The 15,523-nt window shown below is 36.5% G+C and overlaps 1 pseudogene; it reads right to left on the reverse strand.

Moving 5' to 3' along the window:
* Window positions 1-210: 210 nt before the first annotated feature.
* Window positions 211-311, reverse strand: LOC131642618 (small nucleolar RNA R71; annotated as a pseudogene).
* Between the last annotated feature and the right edge of the window lie 15,212 nt (window positions 312-15,523).

Consider the following 15,523-nt stretch of genomic DNA (forward strand, 5'->3'; position numbering starts at 1 on the left):
AAACCTGCACTTATTCATCTTTGTGCAGTTCATCGATATGCTGAAAAGAAACGGTGTCGACTCTGAGGCTGTTAAACTGTGTTTATTTCCTTTCTCTCTATGGGACAGAGCATGAGCGTGGCTATAGTCCCTACTGTCAAATTCCTTAACTACATGGAATAAATTAAAGAAAGTGTTCCTTGCAATGTACTTCTCGCCTAGAAAAATGGCACAGTTAAGTAACCAAATTACCTGCTTTAGGTAGACGAATGGTGAGACGTTCTTTGAAGCATGGGAGAGTGTCATAACCCAAAATTTGCCCACCATATTTTAAAACAAACAGTCTCCTTACACTCAAAGATCTCCAATTGCTCAGAGCTACACAAGAAGGAAGCATGCATATCTTCTCCTAAACAAATACCTCTGAATTAGGGTTTTGTCTCTCTCCAAGTAAAATCAAGTTCTGATGCCTCAAGTGGATTTCATGGCCTCTCATATGCTTCAAAGTATCCTCATTCCAAGTTGCAAGCTCTGATTCACAATATTAGTCAGTCAATGGCTCAAATAGTCAACAGTCGACTAGTTTGACCTGAAAGTCAACTAAGGTCAACATAGAGTCAAAACTCCTGATTTTTGGTCAACATCAACATTTTGAAGTAACATTCATCATTTGATCAAGGGTTAATCATGATTCATCAAGAAAAATGCAGAAATCAACAAAACTCAAAGTTTCTAAATTAGGGTTTTGGACCTAAAAGTCAACTGAACGTTGACCAGCCATAACTTTCACATGGAACATCATAAATTTCCCAACCAAAGCCTATTTTGAAGTAAATTTAATTATCTACAACTTTTCCTCTCTAAATCCAAGGCCAAAAATGCTTCATTTGGGAGATATGATCCAAAACATTACAGTTCCTTTTTGAAAGTCAACCAAAAGCAGTTTTTGTCAAAGCCAACATCAACAAGATAAAATCTCCAAATGCAAATAAGGTTCCAAGGTGGCTTGTAGTTGACATATTGAGCTTTCCAAAAAGTCCTAGAACACTTCCATACCCTAAAAATTGAGCGAGATGTGCTTTGTCAAAGTTGGTAAATTTTTGGTAAAAAAATGTGAAGCAAATGAGGTTCAAAATGAATTTTCTTGCAAAGAGGCCCAACTTTTTATGACCCAATCTTGTTCCTAAAGTGACCCAAGAGATCCAATCTGAATGCCACGAATTATTTGGGATTATTGGATTTTATGTGAATTTTTTTATTCATTAAAAATCAATTTGATCAAATAATTGAAGAAAAATATGAAAATTTGATTTGGTTTTGGTTTCCAATCAAAATCAATCATCCAATATCATATATTTGAGGGAGATCTCGTAATTAAGAGATTGGAAAGAGATGGAGGAAGATTGAGCCAATTTTGGAAAATTGAAAATCAAGTTTCAATCAACTTGCAATTTCATGATTCAAAAAGATTCAGTACAATTTTGTTGCCCTAATATATTCTATTATAAGTAGGTAACTTATTCAGATGCAGAGGACACGAATTGCAGCCTCCAAGAACCCTAAAGAAGCTCAAAAAATATTTGCCATTCAAGCAATTAGGAGTCAAAGTTTTAGATCGATTCAGGCCAAACAAAGTGTTCCAATACGTTCCTCAATCTTCTCTGATTCATTCTAGACATTCACAAGTCATTCCCACATCCATAAACGTAAAAACATAATCACGGTTCACACTCTTTTGTTTTGATTTCGATTTCAAACTTTCATGCATATTTAATTGAATTTAACCATGTAATTATGTTTGTCTTGAGTTTTCGATACTATCTGGATGGTTTGATTGAAGCTTAGGTGCCAAACGAAGCATTCACCATTGATAGGGTTCATAGCTTCAAGATTGGGGCTTTGCGAAATAGACAAAATTAGGCAAAATTAAGGACATATTCACGTTCAGGGGATCAAGACGAATTATCCTGTGATCTTAATTGAAATTTATAGTGTGCGTGTAGTGTTTTTACATATGCAGGTATTCTGTCTACAGAAGGAATTCGTAGGTAAAAGCTATGGCCACGCTTTGACTGTGGGTAAAGGCTTTAGCTACGGTTGCAGGGAAGAAGACGATGTGTGGCGTCACCTGATTGGCCAGATTCAAACAAAAAAAGTGTGCGTCCTCGCTTGAAGGTCTAGACGGATCTGGTGTGCTCTCACCCACGCGCGCATGATGCTCCCTCCACGTTCCAGCCCTAAGATCTCTCCAGCTTCAGATCCAACGTTTCAGGATGCGCAGGTGTAGCAACCTGCCCTAAAAATAGACTTTTAGAGTCGCCACCTATTCTGAAGGGCGAATAGGAAACCCTACGCAGTTTAGAGATCGGGGTAAGATACTATATTCAGGTCGAGGGAAGGTGTTAGGCACCCTCAACCCTTTCCTAAGGTTTGATATTAAAATAAAGGTTTATTGCTAAAATTATAGAGGTTAATAGCTAAGGAAATGAATAGGGTGAAAATTGAGATTTGAACTAAGTTGAGGTTTTGAGGGAGGGGACTCGCCTCGGTTATCCAAGTGCCTACGTATCTCCTTAGGGAGAATCAGAGTCAACGTAGTTCGGGCACAGGGTTGTACGCCTTAGAATTGATTATGGAGGTGTTTGGAGGCTTTTTAAATGGCCTATCGTAGTTTTGAAATGCAAATGTTCCCAAGGTATTTTGAATTACCTTATCGTAGTTTGAACATCGCAGTATTGAAGAGATGAAAATCTGTAGTGTCGTGGTTTAGTGTATTTTAAGATTTGGGCGTACAACCCTGATTTAATATGTCACCGTTAGTTGCGATGATCAATAGGTTTGATCATTATAGTTAACGGATTAAAGGGGCATTGCTGGTTACTCTGATCGATAGATTCGATCGTCGCGGGCAGCAAATTGAATGTATTTTAGATTTGATATTTTTATTCTTTTATCTCTCGTCTAATGCGACTAATAGCTTTAGTCGGGTCGAGGAGAGAATTAATCGAAGGTTAATGTTTCGCCAAATGGGCAATGGGATCGGGCAAACCCTAATGCATATAACCTTTCTAGGGTTTTTATTGCTTTAAAGTAATTAAAATTAATTAAATCAAATTACTCGAAATAGTCGAATAATCGGGAATACAATCGGAAAAATAATTATTATAATCCTAATCCTAATTTAATTATATATTTCTAATCCTAATTTAAGAAAAAAAATTTATATATATATATATAAACATATTTATAATTAAACAATTATATAAACAATATGTAAATAATGTTAAAAAAGTAAAAGAAACCTGGGATGCAATCCTGTGTGACTGATCTTTGAATACCCATGGTGCACCTACGCTCCTAGGACGTTAGATCTTGTTTGCTGGCTGTCCAATGGCCCAGATCTGAGGATGCATGATATGGGTGTGGAGGATCGTCGCGCAGGATCTGCCAATAGGAAGAACCAAAGAAATTCCACAAAATAATGTAGGGAGTGAGGATCGAATCCCCTCCCTAACATACCAAGACCTTATGACGCATGGCTTCTCCACTTAAGCATTCGCTATTCGCTGATTTTACAGCATTGACGAAATATAATATAAAAAAAACGACCATTTGAATTAACAAACCTGAGCGCATCTTCTTCCCCGTCTCCACTGTTAGCGAACAGTAATATTGTTTTCCATGTAAATTCGAATCCACACAAGCACATCCAATAAATAAATTACAAGAACATATATCAACCGCAAATTTCCTTCCGAATCCACTAGTACCATCGGTTTGTGCCAATTTTACTTATAACTATAGATCCTAAAACACAACTCTAAAAAAACACAACAATGGTGAATTGCAATTTCTGCATCAAAACTTAAATTAAACAGTATAGGGAGATTCTAAACAAGATTATAAACATCAACATGTATCTAAATTCGATTTAGGGAGGGTGTAGGCTCGAACTCGAAATTTGATTTTTTCTTGTTATTTTTACGGTTCTTGGAGGCAGCCCCATCTTTTTGTTAACGTCCACGAAAGGAAAAAAAGTTTTATTGTTGCTGTCCCTTTTTTTTTCCGGCTCCCCCCTCCCTGCCTGCAGCCTCCTCTCTGTTTTTTTTTTACAAAACCTCTTTTATTAGTCAATTTAGGTTTTTTTTCTTACACCTAATGGGCCTACTAAAATTAAACCTAATAATCCTAAAACCAATTCTAATAATAATAGTTAGTAATAATAATATTTAATAACAATAATCCTAATAATAACTAATACTAATTACTAATAACAATAATAGTTAATAATAATGAAAACTAATGATAATCCTAAAAATCAACAATAATTAGTTAGTAAAATTAAAAAATATTAATACTAACTAATAATAAAATTAATAATAGTAATCAAAAAACAAAGTGTTAGTGAAACACAAATAACATCCCAAAGATGATAGAATTTTTTTTGTAATAATTGGGCCCATTATTTGGATCCCAAAAATACTTGCTATTCAAACCCCTATTTTATTTCAACCGATTTATAAGGGAATTTTATAAGAGGTCGAGTTTAATAATAGATATATTAAACCCTATGGCTCTTAATTTTTAACACCCTTAATAAATTAGAAGATGTGGATTATATCTGGTAAATTTTGGGGTATGACAGCTGCCCCTATTTAATTATTCTTTGATCGAAGGGTTATTAAATACCGGAAGACCCCAAAATTTGACATGAAGCTTGGGACTAAATGATAGCTTCCAAACGGGAATTGGAACATTACCAGACGAGAACTGATTACAAAACGAGAATTGGATTTAATGTAACTGTCAGACGGGAACTGACTACCAAACGAGAATTGGATTTTCATGTACCAGTCAGACAGGAACTGACTACCAAATGAGAATTGGATTTAATGTAACAGTCAGACGGGAACTGACTACCAAACGAGAATTGGATTTTCATGTACCAGTCAGACGGGAACTGACTACCAAACGAGAATTGGATTTTGATGTAACAGTCAGACGAGCACTAACTACCAAACGAGAATTGGATTTTCATGTACCAGTTAGACGGGAACTGACTACCAAACGAGAATTGGATTTTGATGTAACAGTCAGACGGGCACTAACTACCAAACGAGAATTGGATTTTCATGTACCAGTCAGACAGGAACTGACTACCAAACGAGAATTGGATTTTGATTGTTTGCCAGGCAGGAACTGGGTTTTGATGTGACTTTTTAGGGCAAGAACTGCACTTTGAAATGATTTTCCAGGACGGGAACTGGACGTTTAAATGGCTTGCCAGGACAAGAACTGGACTTTGAAATGATTTGGATTGCTAATGAAAATTAGACCTCTGTGATATGTAGTATGTGAATGCCCTAGATGATATGCATATGCTAATGCGTATGTCTGTATTATGAGTGAAATGAACAGCAAGGTTGCTATCATCGGTAAGGTTACCGGAATACATCAATCAGGTGATTAGGGTGAATATCTCCGTAAGGTTTCTAGTCATCGGTAAGGTTACCGGAAAGCATCAATCAGATGATTTGAAAGATATCTCAGTAAGGTTACTAGCATCGGTAAGGTTACCGGAAGCAGGTGGACGATATGCTTTAGTACCAGAGTTTTGAATTGGATGTGGGATAATGCTCATGCTCATGCATATTTCGATTGATATAATGAGTGGAACGAAGCAATGTCTTCTATAAGACTACCTGAAAAGGTTTATGGAATCGATGATGAATGTCTTAGAAAAGACCACCTAGAAAGGTTCGTAGAAAAGAATGTCTTAAAAAAGACTACCTAAAAAGGTTCTTGGAAATGACAATGACTGTCTTAAAGAAGACTACCTGAAAAGGTTCGTAGAAAAGAGTGACAATTTTTCTAGAGAAGACCACTTGGAAAGGCTGAGAGATGTCTTAAAAAGACCACCTGAAAAGGTTCTTGGAATGACAATGAATATCTTAGAAAAGTCTACCTAGAAAGGTTCTTGGAAAAGATGTCTTAAAGAAGACAACCTAAAAAGGTGCAGTGTGATGTATCAACCAATGTATGTAATGCATGACCTATGTATATTTGCATGACGCTCCAATCATAGGTTATTGATAACCAAAAGCGTGTATAGTTCATTGATGTTGTAAGGTTGTTAGATGAGGTGGGGTGTGATGCTGGCGCGACTTCCCAATACCTATTTTTTGAACTTAGGAGAAAGATTGATACGAGGTTGTAAATCATGAAGACGCCTTTTCCTTTTGTTGTGCGTCTTATGGATTTGGTATCCATTGCCCCAATATTTTCGTGAAAAAAGATGCTTATGAGGGAAGTGCCCCAGGAAATAACCTTGTCATATGCTTAGACGTTTAGATTGAAGGGTATGCCCTTTATCTCCGGGATATGGAGGGTTATCCACAGTGTTCTATCCTTTTGAATTTGAATTCTTCCCATGTTTGACATACCCCTGATTGCTTCGAGATGTGGCCCAAATCGATTGAACCTTAGGATGAATGCCCCTAGTTAATAGGAAGTTTGATTGCATGCCCCTGTGATCCTTGAAATTTTGCCCCTGTTTAGGAGAACCCCCTAGATGTGGTTCCCCCATTCTAGAGTCTTTATTAGAAGTGATCGCCTTTGATTAACCAATTTCAATATCTCCTCGATGCTAAGTGTATATTCGTAGATGACGTTGTACCCTTTGAGAAGTAACTCCAATGCGATGCGTATGCAAGCTTTGAAATCGAAGTCCGTAATGAATTAGGACTGGATGATTAGAAATGAACGCTTGAAGAAGCGTAGTGGTTAGAAATAGTTTTAACAAACTTTAGGAGTCAGTATAACAAAATCCTGCTTTAATATGCTTTCATGGTTAACCTTGCCTCAATTAGGACTTTTGAATGTTGTAACTTGGCCTGGTTCATGTTTTAAGAAACAATGGATATAAGGCTCAAAGTTTTATTTATCCCACCCCTTTCTCCTTGATGTTCTCCAAATCCTAAAAATTCGCCTAATCTAATGGATGTGCTTTGTTTGTAAGAGAATCGTTTCAGTTCCGATGTTCAGCAGAAGCCTTAGTAGAGATTCAAGCATTAATGAAGACGTTGTAGTGATCCAAGCGTTTATGAGAAGCTTCGATGATTTAGCAGTCACAAGATTGTACTTTGTATTTTGCTTTTGCTTTGTTTTTATCCCTTATTTTTGCATGAACCAATTTCTTAGAATTTGATCCATCGGGATGCCCTAAATTTTGCCTAAGTCATTTGGTTTTGTTTTCATGGAATTTTCCGTTTTGACTTAGCGGGCGCTTTCTTCTTCTTTTTTTGAATACTCCTTTGGAAATATTGATCCTTGGGTATTGAATATTGTGACTGCCATGTTGACTCTGATTTGTAAGCTTCGATTTTGATACATCCTCGATCTTGGATGATATGTTAAGGAAGAAGATGTTGTGAATGTTACCTTCATTGCTTCCTCAATCTTGGATGAATGCGAGGAAGAATATATGCTTGAACCTTTGCTTGAATCCTTGCTTGAATCCTTGCTTGGATTGATTGATTCTCTTGACAACCAAAATACACCATTGAATTAATTGAAATCTACCCTACCCCTGGTTAAAATCAAGGTTTATTTGAAAAGTAGAAGCAAACTCCAACTCTTGGCTCGAGGGGGTGACGAGGGATTAACATCCTTATACCTCCACTGTTTAGGGATTTGAAACAATGCCTGTACATCGTTGGTTCGGTCTTACCTTGAAAGCATATATTTAGCTGGACTTAGTTATTTGTATTCGTCATTCTCCCTCAAGTTTGTTAATGATTGGGAGTGATAATTTGAAAGATAATTTCAAATGGAAAGTCGTAGTAATGCAAAAGCGGAGCGAAAGAATTGATTTCAAAACATGCATGATTATTTTATTGAATTACTATTCAAAAGGTACAACGTTTTACATCAAATAGCATTTTGTGATCGTAGGAATTACAACTAGAAAGATAAACCTATTAATCCTAAGGGCAATCTCCTTTGTGAGTTCGTTGACCTTGCTTTACTCCTTGGTTCCTAGACTTGTAGAAGCAAAAGGGTAATCTCGAATTCTCCTTGGGCACGTCAAACCTGTCGGAAATAATTGTAAGCGGTGGGTTTTCGTCGTATCGGAACTTCATGAGTTTCCTTTGACTGAACTTCTTTTGCCTTTTTTTCTAAGGATGGCACCACACCATTTGCAGCCTTCAAAGTTTGTAGATTGATAGAAAAACCTATGGCCTTTTTGCCCCTTGGTATGGAGTTAGCATATGTCGCATTCCCTCCATCGTAGTCACGCATTTTTGTTCAGGGTATTGCCCTAGTTGGATTAATCCTTGCCCCCAGGTTATCGTAGAGTGTCCTTGTGGATTTGATGTGTTCTAAGATGAACCCCTTAATGACTAGATACCTCTTGAGTGTATCTATGAGGGAACTTCTTTGTTGAACTGATCCTTGCTCGATGATAACCTTTGTATAATCTTGTTGCAAAAAGGCGTGGACATGCGGAAGGCATGGTGAAAGACATCCTCTTTTTTTCTTAGCAAGACCAAGATCTTTTATTCTCCTTTCTCCATAGTTTGTGATCTCTTTGCGAGTTTGTAGGAAACCGGCTAGCATGGTAAGTATAGATGCGGGCGAAGATAGAAATGTAAATGTATGAATGCATGAAAATGCGAATGCAAGACTCCTTTCTTTTTTGCGTAAGATGACTCCTTATATGTAACGCAAGCGCGCGGGATAAATAATCCTGAGGATAGCCTATGTGGATTTAGGGATGACATTAGAACCTAGTGACATACGTGCGAGCTTGAGATTATAATACGCCAATGGGAATCCCTCAGATTAAGAGGTACGCGGAAAGTAACAGCTGATGACCGTTCAAGACAGTCACCAAGTCTCATGACCATCGAGAGGTCGTTCGACGTGTACTTACGAAGTTGTCCCTCGTTGGAAGGTTCTCTATGTGGAACGCAGCCTATCTAAGGACGATATAAGACGAAGTGAAATCCCTACAGGCTAGGGATTGAAGACGCATAAATGGAAATCTGAACCCTACAAGTTAGAGGGTGCGCGGGAATAAACACGGGTTGACCGTTCTAGACAGTTACCAGCTCTCATGGCCATCGTGAAGCCAATCGACGTGCGTTAATGAGGATGTCCTTCAGGGGAAGGACACGTTGTTGTAAAAATACAAAGGTATAAAAGGGAAATCCCTACGGGCTAGGGAGTGCATATATGATGATGTCCTTCGTGGGAAAGACGTGGTCTTAGAAATTAGAGCCCCTACAAGCTAGGGAACACATAAGGATACCTGCAAAATTGAAACGCATAGATATTTGAAGTATATAAATTGCAAACATATAAAGAGCACAGAAGCATAAAAGTCATAGGTTCATAGGTTCGACGTAGCGGCTCTAGGGAGCCTACCTTTTTATAGGGGGTTTTAGAAGGTCTCATGGGGTTGTTCGTAGCCTCCGAGACTTTTTGTCTCTTCGGATTTTAGAACAACTCATTTTATCCATGAGGTTCGAATTTTTGGGGTAGGTTCTCGGAGAGATCAGCCAAGTATCCAGTCCTGCCCTCAACAAAGTCAAGCCTCGTTTTGGACATTTCCGAATACTCAACCCACTCCGAGTGGAGTTATCAATGAGACTCGTAGGCGATTCAATTCCCCCCTGATCTCAAAGTTAACTCCCACACTTAGGGTTTAACACAACATAAAAAAAAACCAGCAATGCATATAATATATAATCAAATATTTTAAATAAAACATTCAATAAAAAAATCCAATGACAAAAAACAAAACAAATAAATAAAATATTTATTATAAAGGTGAACCTCCCCCAAACCCTAAAAATGGCAAGTTTGCCAAACCCTAAAATGCGCCAAACCTAAACCCTGCCAAAACCTATAGGAGCATAGTATTCACTATTAAGTTATCCCCAGTAGAGTCGCCAGCTGTAGCAACCTGCCCTAAAAATAGACTTTTAGAGTCGCCACCTATTCTGAAGGGCGAATAGGAAACCCTACGCAGTTTAGAGATCGGGGTAAGATACTATATTCAGGTCGAGGGAAGGTGTTAGACACCCTCAACCCTTTCCTAAGGTTTGATATTAAAATAAAGGTTTATGGCTAAAATTATAGAGGTTAATAGCTAAGGAAATGAATAGGGTGAAAATTGAGATTTGAACTAAGTTGAGGTTTTGAGGGAGGGGACTCGCCTCGGTTATCCAAGTGCCTACGTATCTCCTTAGGGAGAATCAGAGTCAACGTAGTTCGGGCACAGGGTTGTACGCCTTAGAATTGATTATGGAGGTGTTTGGAGGCTTTTTAAATGGCCTATCGTAGTTTTGAAATGCAAATGTTCCCAAGGTATTTTGAATTACCTTATCGTAGTTTGAACATCGCAGTATTGAAGAGATGAAAATCTGTAGTGTCGTGGTTTAGTGTATTTTAAGATTTGGGCGTACAACCCTGATTTAATATGTCACCGTTAGTTGCGATGATCAATAGGTTTGATCATTATAGTTAACGGATTAAAGGGGCATTGCTGGTTACTCTGATCGATAGATTCGATCGTCGCGGGCAGCAAATTGAATGTATTTTAGATTTGATATTTTTATTCTTTTATCTCTCGTCTAATGCGACTAATAGCTTTAGTCGGGTCGAGGAGAGAATTAATCGAAGGTTAATGTTTCGCCAAATGGGCAATGGGATCGGACAAACCCTAATGCATATAACCTTTCTAGGGTTTTTATTGCTTTAAAGTAATTAAAATTAATTAAATCAAATTACTCGAAATAGTCGAATAATCGGGAATACAATCGGAAAAATAATTATTATAATCCTAATCCTAATTTAATTATATATTTCTAATCCTAATTTAAGGAAAAATTTATATATTTCGAAAAAATTTCTAATCCTAATTATATATTGACGAAATATAATATACAAAAAAACGACCATTTGAATTAACAAACCTGAGCGCATCTTCTTCCCCGTCTCCACTGTTAGCGAACACTAATATTGTTTTCCATGTAAATCCGAATCCACACAAGCACAGCCAATAAATAAATTACAAGAACATATATCAACCGCAAATTTCCTTCCGAATCCACTAGTACCATCGGTTTGTGCCAATTTTACTTATAACTATAGATCCTAAAACACAACTCTAAAAAAACACAACAATAGTGAATTGCAATTTCTGCATCAAAACTTAAATTAAACAGTATAGGGAGATTCTAAAGAAGACTATAAACATAAACATGTATCTAAATTCGATTTAGGGAGGGTGTAGGCTCGAACTCGAAATTTGATTTTTTTCTTGTTATTTTTACGGTTCTTGGAGGCAGCCCCATCTTTTTGTTAACGTCCACGAAAGGAAAAAAAAGTTTTATTGTTGCTGTCCCTTTTTTTTTCCGGCTCCCCCCTCCCTGCCTGCAGCCTCCTTTCTGTTTTTTTTTTTTACAAAACCTCTTTTATTAGTCAATTTAGGTTTTTTTTCTTACACCTAATGGGCCTACTAAAATTAAACCTAATAATCCTAAAACCAATTCTAATAATAATAGTTAGTAATAATAATATTTAATAACAATAATCCTAATAATAACTAATACTAATTACTAATAATAATAATAGTTAATAATAATGAAAACTAATGATAATCCTAAAAATCAACAATAATTAGTTAGTAAAATTAAAAAATATTAATACTAACTAATAATAAAATTAATAATAGTAATCAAAAAACAAAGTGTTAGTGAAACACAAATAACATCCCAAAGATGATAGAATTTTTTTTGTAATAATTGGGCCCATTATTTGGATCCCAAAAATACTTGCTATTCAAACCCCTATTTTATTTCAACCGATTTATAAGGGAATTTTATAAGAGGTCGAGTTTAATAATAGATATATTAAACCCTATGGCTCTTAATTTTTAACACCCTTAATAAATTAGAAGATGTGGATTATATCTGGTAAATTTTGGGGTATGAGAGCAGGCTCACCGTGGACATTCAGAGCCTCGCCACACCGGATAATTGCGCTAGGTTTTTTATTCTTTTATTTGATTTTTATTTTCTTTTCTTTTATTCCTTTTAACTAAAAGCTTTTTTAATTAAATTATTTTTTAAAAAAAAAAACTTAACCCTTTTTTTTTAACAAAACTTATTTTTTAATTAAACTAAATTTTTATTTTTTAGGTTAGTCAATTTATTTAAATTAATTTGTTTTAGGTTAAATATTTAGAAAATTAACTTTGATTAGAATTTAGTTTTTAGAATAATTAGGATAATTAGTTTAATTAATTTAGTAATTATTTTTAGGTTAAAATTAAAATAATTTAATTAAATAGGGTAATTAGTTTAATTAATTAGGTAAATTAGGTTAAAAGATTAGGGTTCACTTTTGATTTAATCAGGATTAGCGTTTCCCTTAATTAATTAGGTTTCTAACCAATAATTAATTTAGTTGTAGGATTAGCCTTTAAACTTCAAAAATCATAGATAACTATAGAAAACCTTTAGGTAGGTGTTGCCCATTAACTGTAAGCTAGGGTTTTTTTACCCTTAGGTTTTTAGCCACTAAGTTAACCTTTAAGGTTTAGGTTTACCACTTTTGTCTTTAAACATTGAATTTCTTTGTGATCTTCTCTTCTCACCTCCTATTCTGTGATTGTCGCATGCCTTTAACTTTTTTTTAAATTTTATTTATTTATTTATTTTCTGCCATTTCAATTCTAGAAAATATGTATAGGTCGCAAAAAGTTTTCTTGTAATAGTAATTAGGGTTTATATTTCTGCCTTTACTTTTCCGCTTTTCCCCGGGTTTTTAGCTATGTATCCCCCTAATCCCGAAGCCTTGTAATAGCGTAGGACTTTACTTTCCGCATTTTAATTTTCGCATATTATAACTGCTATTAATTGCGTGATTAGTAAAATAGGGAGTGATAAAACAATTAATTGAATCTAGTTCATCTAAATCAAAGATAAATATCTGAATCTAACCCACGTGATTGTTGCACACACCCACCTTTAGGGTAACTCCTCTTCGCTGCCTTCGATTATAATAGTTAAGTCCCTCGAGCGTAGGGATACCTTAGCGAATGCTGCCTTCAATTCAAATCATCATAGTCCCTTCGAAATAAAGATCATAGTCCCCTCGAGTTGCCTATGATAAAATGATCTCGTCCCTCGATGTTGCCTTTGATTAAATGATGATTGTCCCTTCGAATGCTAAGGTGTCCTTACTGGTTGCCTACAAATAACTATTCACATCCTTTCCTAAAGACTTCCTGCCTTTCTTATGGTATGGATAGACTTATGGAAAATGATGACCCTCGATGACCCTTCACATCCAATGAAAGGACTACCTGCCTAACAATTGGTATGGATAGCCCCTTTAAATGAAAGACTCAAAGAACAAGAAAGATCCACTCTTAGGGTAGGTGCTCTTAAATGCTTGCTCAAACATTCAATTCAAATTACTTTTCACACCTCTTTTCAAAATAATTTCCAAAAGGCTACACTTATTTACAAGTTAAAGTCCTTATTCAAAAATATTTTTCTAAACACACACGACACTTTCTTTCAAACAAACAAAGTGAGCTAAGCAATTAAGAGCCCATAGATAACCATGGATACAAAGGGTGCTTACACCTTCCCTTTGTATAACCTACCCCCCCCCCCCCCCCGAACTCAAAATCTTTCAAAGGTCTTTCCTGTTCTTTTTGCCTTTCCAATTGGATAAAATAAAAGTCGGTGGCGACTCTTGCTATCCGTAACATTTTAAAAGTCAGTTCTCCCGACGTATTACAGAGAGATACAAGGAGATGATGAGTCCTGCCCTCACCACGGGTTAGAGAAGTGGAAATAATCCATACATTTTACAACGATCTTCTTTATAACACAAGGATGGCTGTTAATGTTGTTGTAGGTGGGGCCTTGGTGAATAAACCCTTCAATGATGCATATGCACTCATCGAAAATATGGCTCAAAACCACTACTAATGGGAGAGTGAACGCATTCCTGTTGAGAAAATGCAACCAAAAGAAGGGATGTATAAAGTTAGCAGCTTCAATCACATGAACGCCGAGGTCGCTACTCTTACCCAGAAAATCGACAACCTAAGCATCGCTCCTCCAGCTACCGTAGCTGCCATGACTCACGCTTGTGAGATCTGTGGAGTCTTGGGACACATCACTACTGAGTGTAAACTATTAGCTGAACCAACCCCTGACCAGGCCAATTATGCGCAAGGAAACTCGTATTCCAATACTTAGAACCTAGATGGATAATCACCATAATTTCTCCTACAAAAAAATAATGCCCTATTTCCACCCAATTGTACACTTGTTACTCCCCCAGTTTCCGAGGGAAAAGAAAAGAGCTCCTGCTGCTGCTCCTAAAAAAATAGAAATTGGAACTAATGATGGAGAACTCCATCATATCTCAAAGTCAGCAAAACAAGGAGTTCATGAATCAGAACATCCATACTAATGAGATGATTAAGCAGTTGGCTAATAAAGTAGATGTTATGGTCACCCAGAAGAAGACGCTAGAGACACGGATCCCTTTAGTGGCCCAACAACAAGTAGTTGTTATTGCTCCCGCCATAATATTTCCAAGCCAACCGCAATTGAATCCAAAGGGACATGTTAACGCTATAACGTTGCGAAGCGGAGCAAAGTTAGAGGGCTCTGTTGATATGAGAGACTAAGCAAAGTACGTAGAACAAGATGTAGAACAAGACGTTGAGAAGGAACCAATAACAATTTCAAAATATAATGAGCAAACATCAAAGGCTAAGAAGGTGGTTGAAAAAGATAAGGACGAACAATATGTACCCCCTCCTCCTTACAAGCCTCTGATCCCATACCCTAAAAGACTAGTGAAAGCGAAACTTTGATCATGAAGAAGAAGAACATGCAAGGTGGTGTTCTTATTAAATTTCTTGCTTGATAAATCCGAAAATGCATTTTCGGATTTGTCACTGACATGTAAAGGTGGCTTTTTTTTTCAAATTCCCGCTTAACAGATCTGAAAGTGAAAACTTCTGAATTTGTCACTAAGTTATTAAATAATCATTTATGGGGTGTGTCTAGAGATACATTTTCGGACTAAATTTTAGAAAAAAACGGGATGTGTCTCACCTAAAACATGTTTTGGTGTGAAAATGGTGCGTCCATAAATGCACTTCCGGATTCATATGGGCATTTATCAGATTTTCATATGGTGCTTCTCCACCACTTAGGGTGGGAGAAGCAATTCCCGAAAAAAATGCAAGCCTCAATACTAAATTGAGTCAGGCCCAATTTCTCTAAACTATATAAAGCACAATGAGAATTTTACTAGGCACAATTCCCCCCCCCCCCCCCCCCCCCCCCCTTTCAAAAACTTAGTGTTTGTTTAGCTGGGTTTTTTTTTACAAATAGTCAATGTTTATACTGATGCATTTGAGTTTACATTGAATATTTTTCTAAAATATCAAAATTTTCTAAAAGTCCTTGAAGTTCCACAAGAGTTTTTTTAAATGTCG

This window comes from Vicia villosa, unplaced genomic scaffold (assembly GCF_029867415.1).
Source record: "Vicia villosa cultivar HV-30 ecotype Madison, WI unplaced genomic scaffold, Vvil1.0 ctg.005439F_1_1, whole genome shotgun sequence".
Lineage (NCBI taxonomy): Eukaryota > Viridiplantae > Streptophyta > Magnoliopsida > Fabales > Fabaceae > Vicia > Vicia villosa.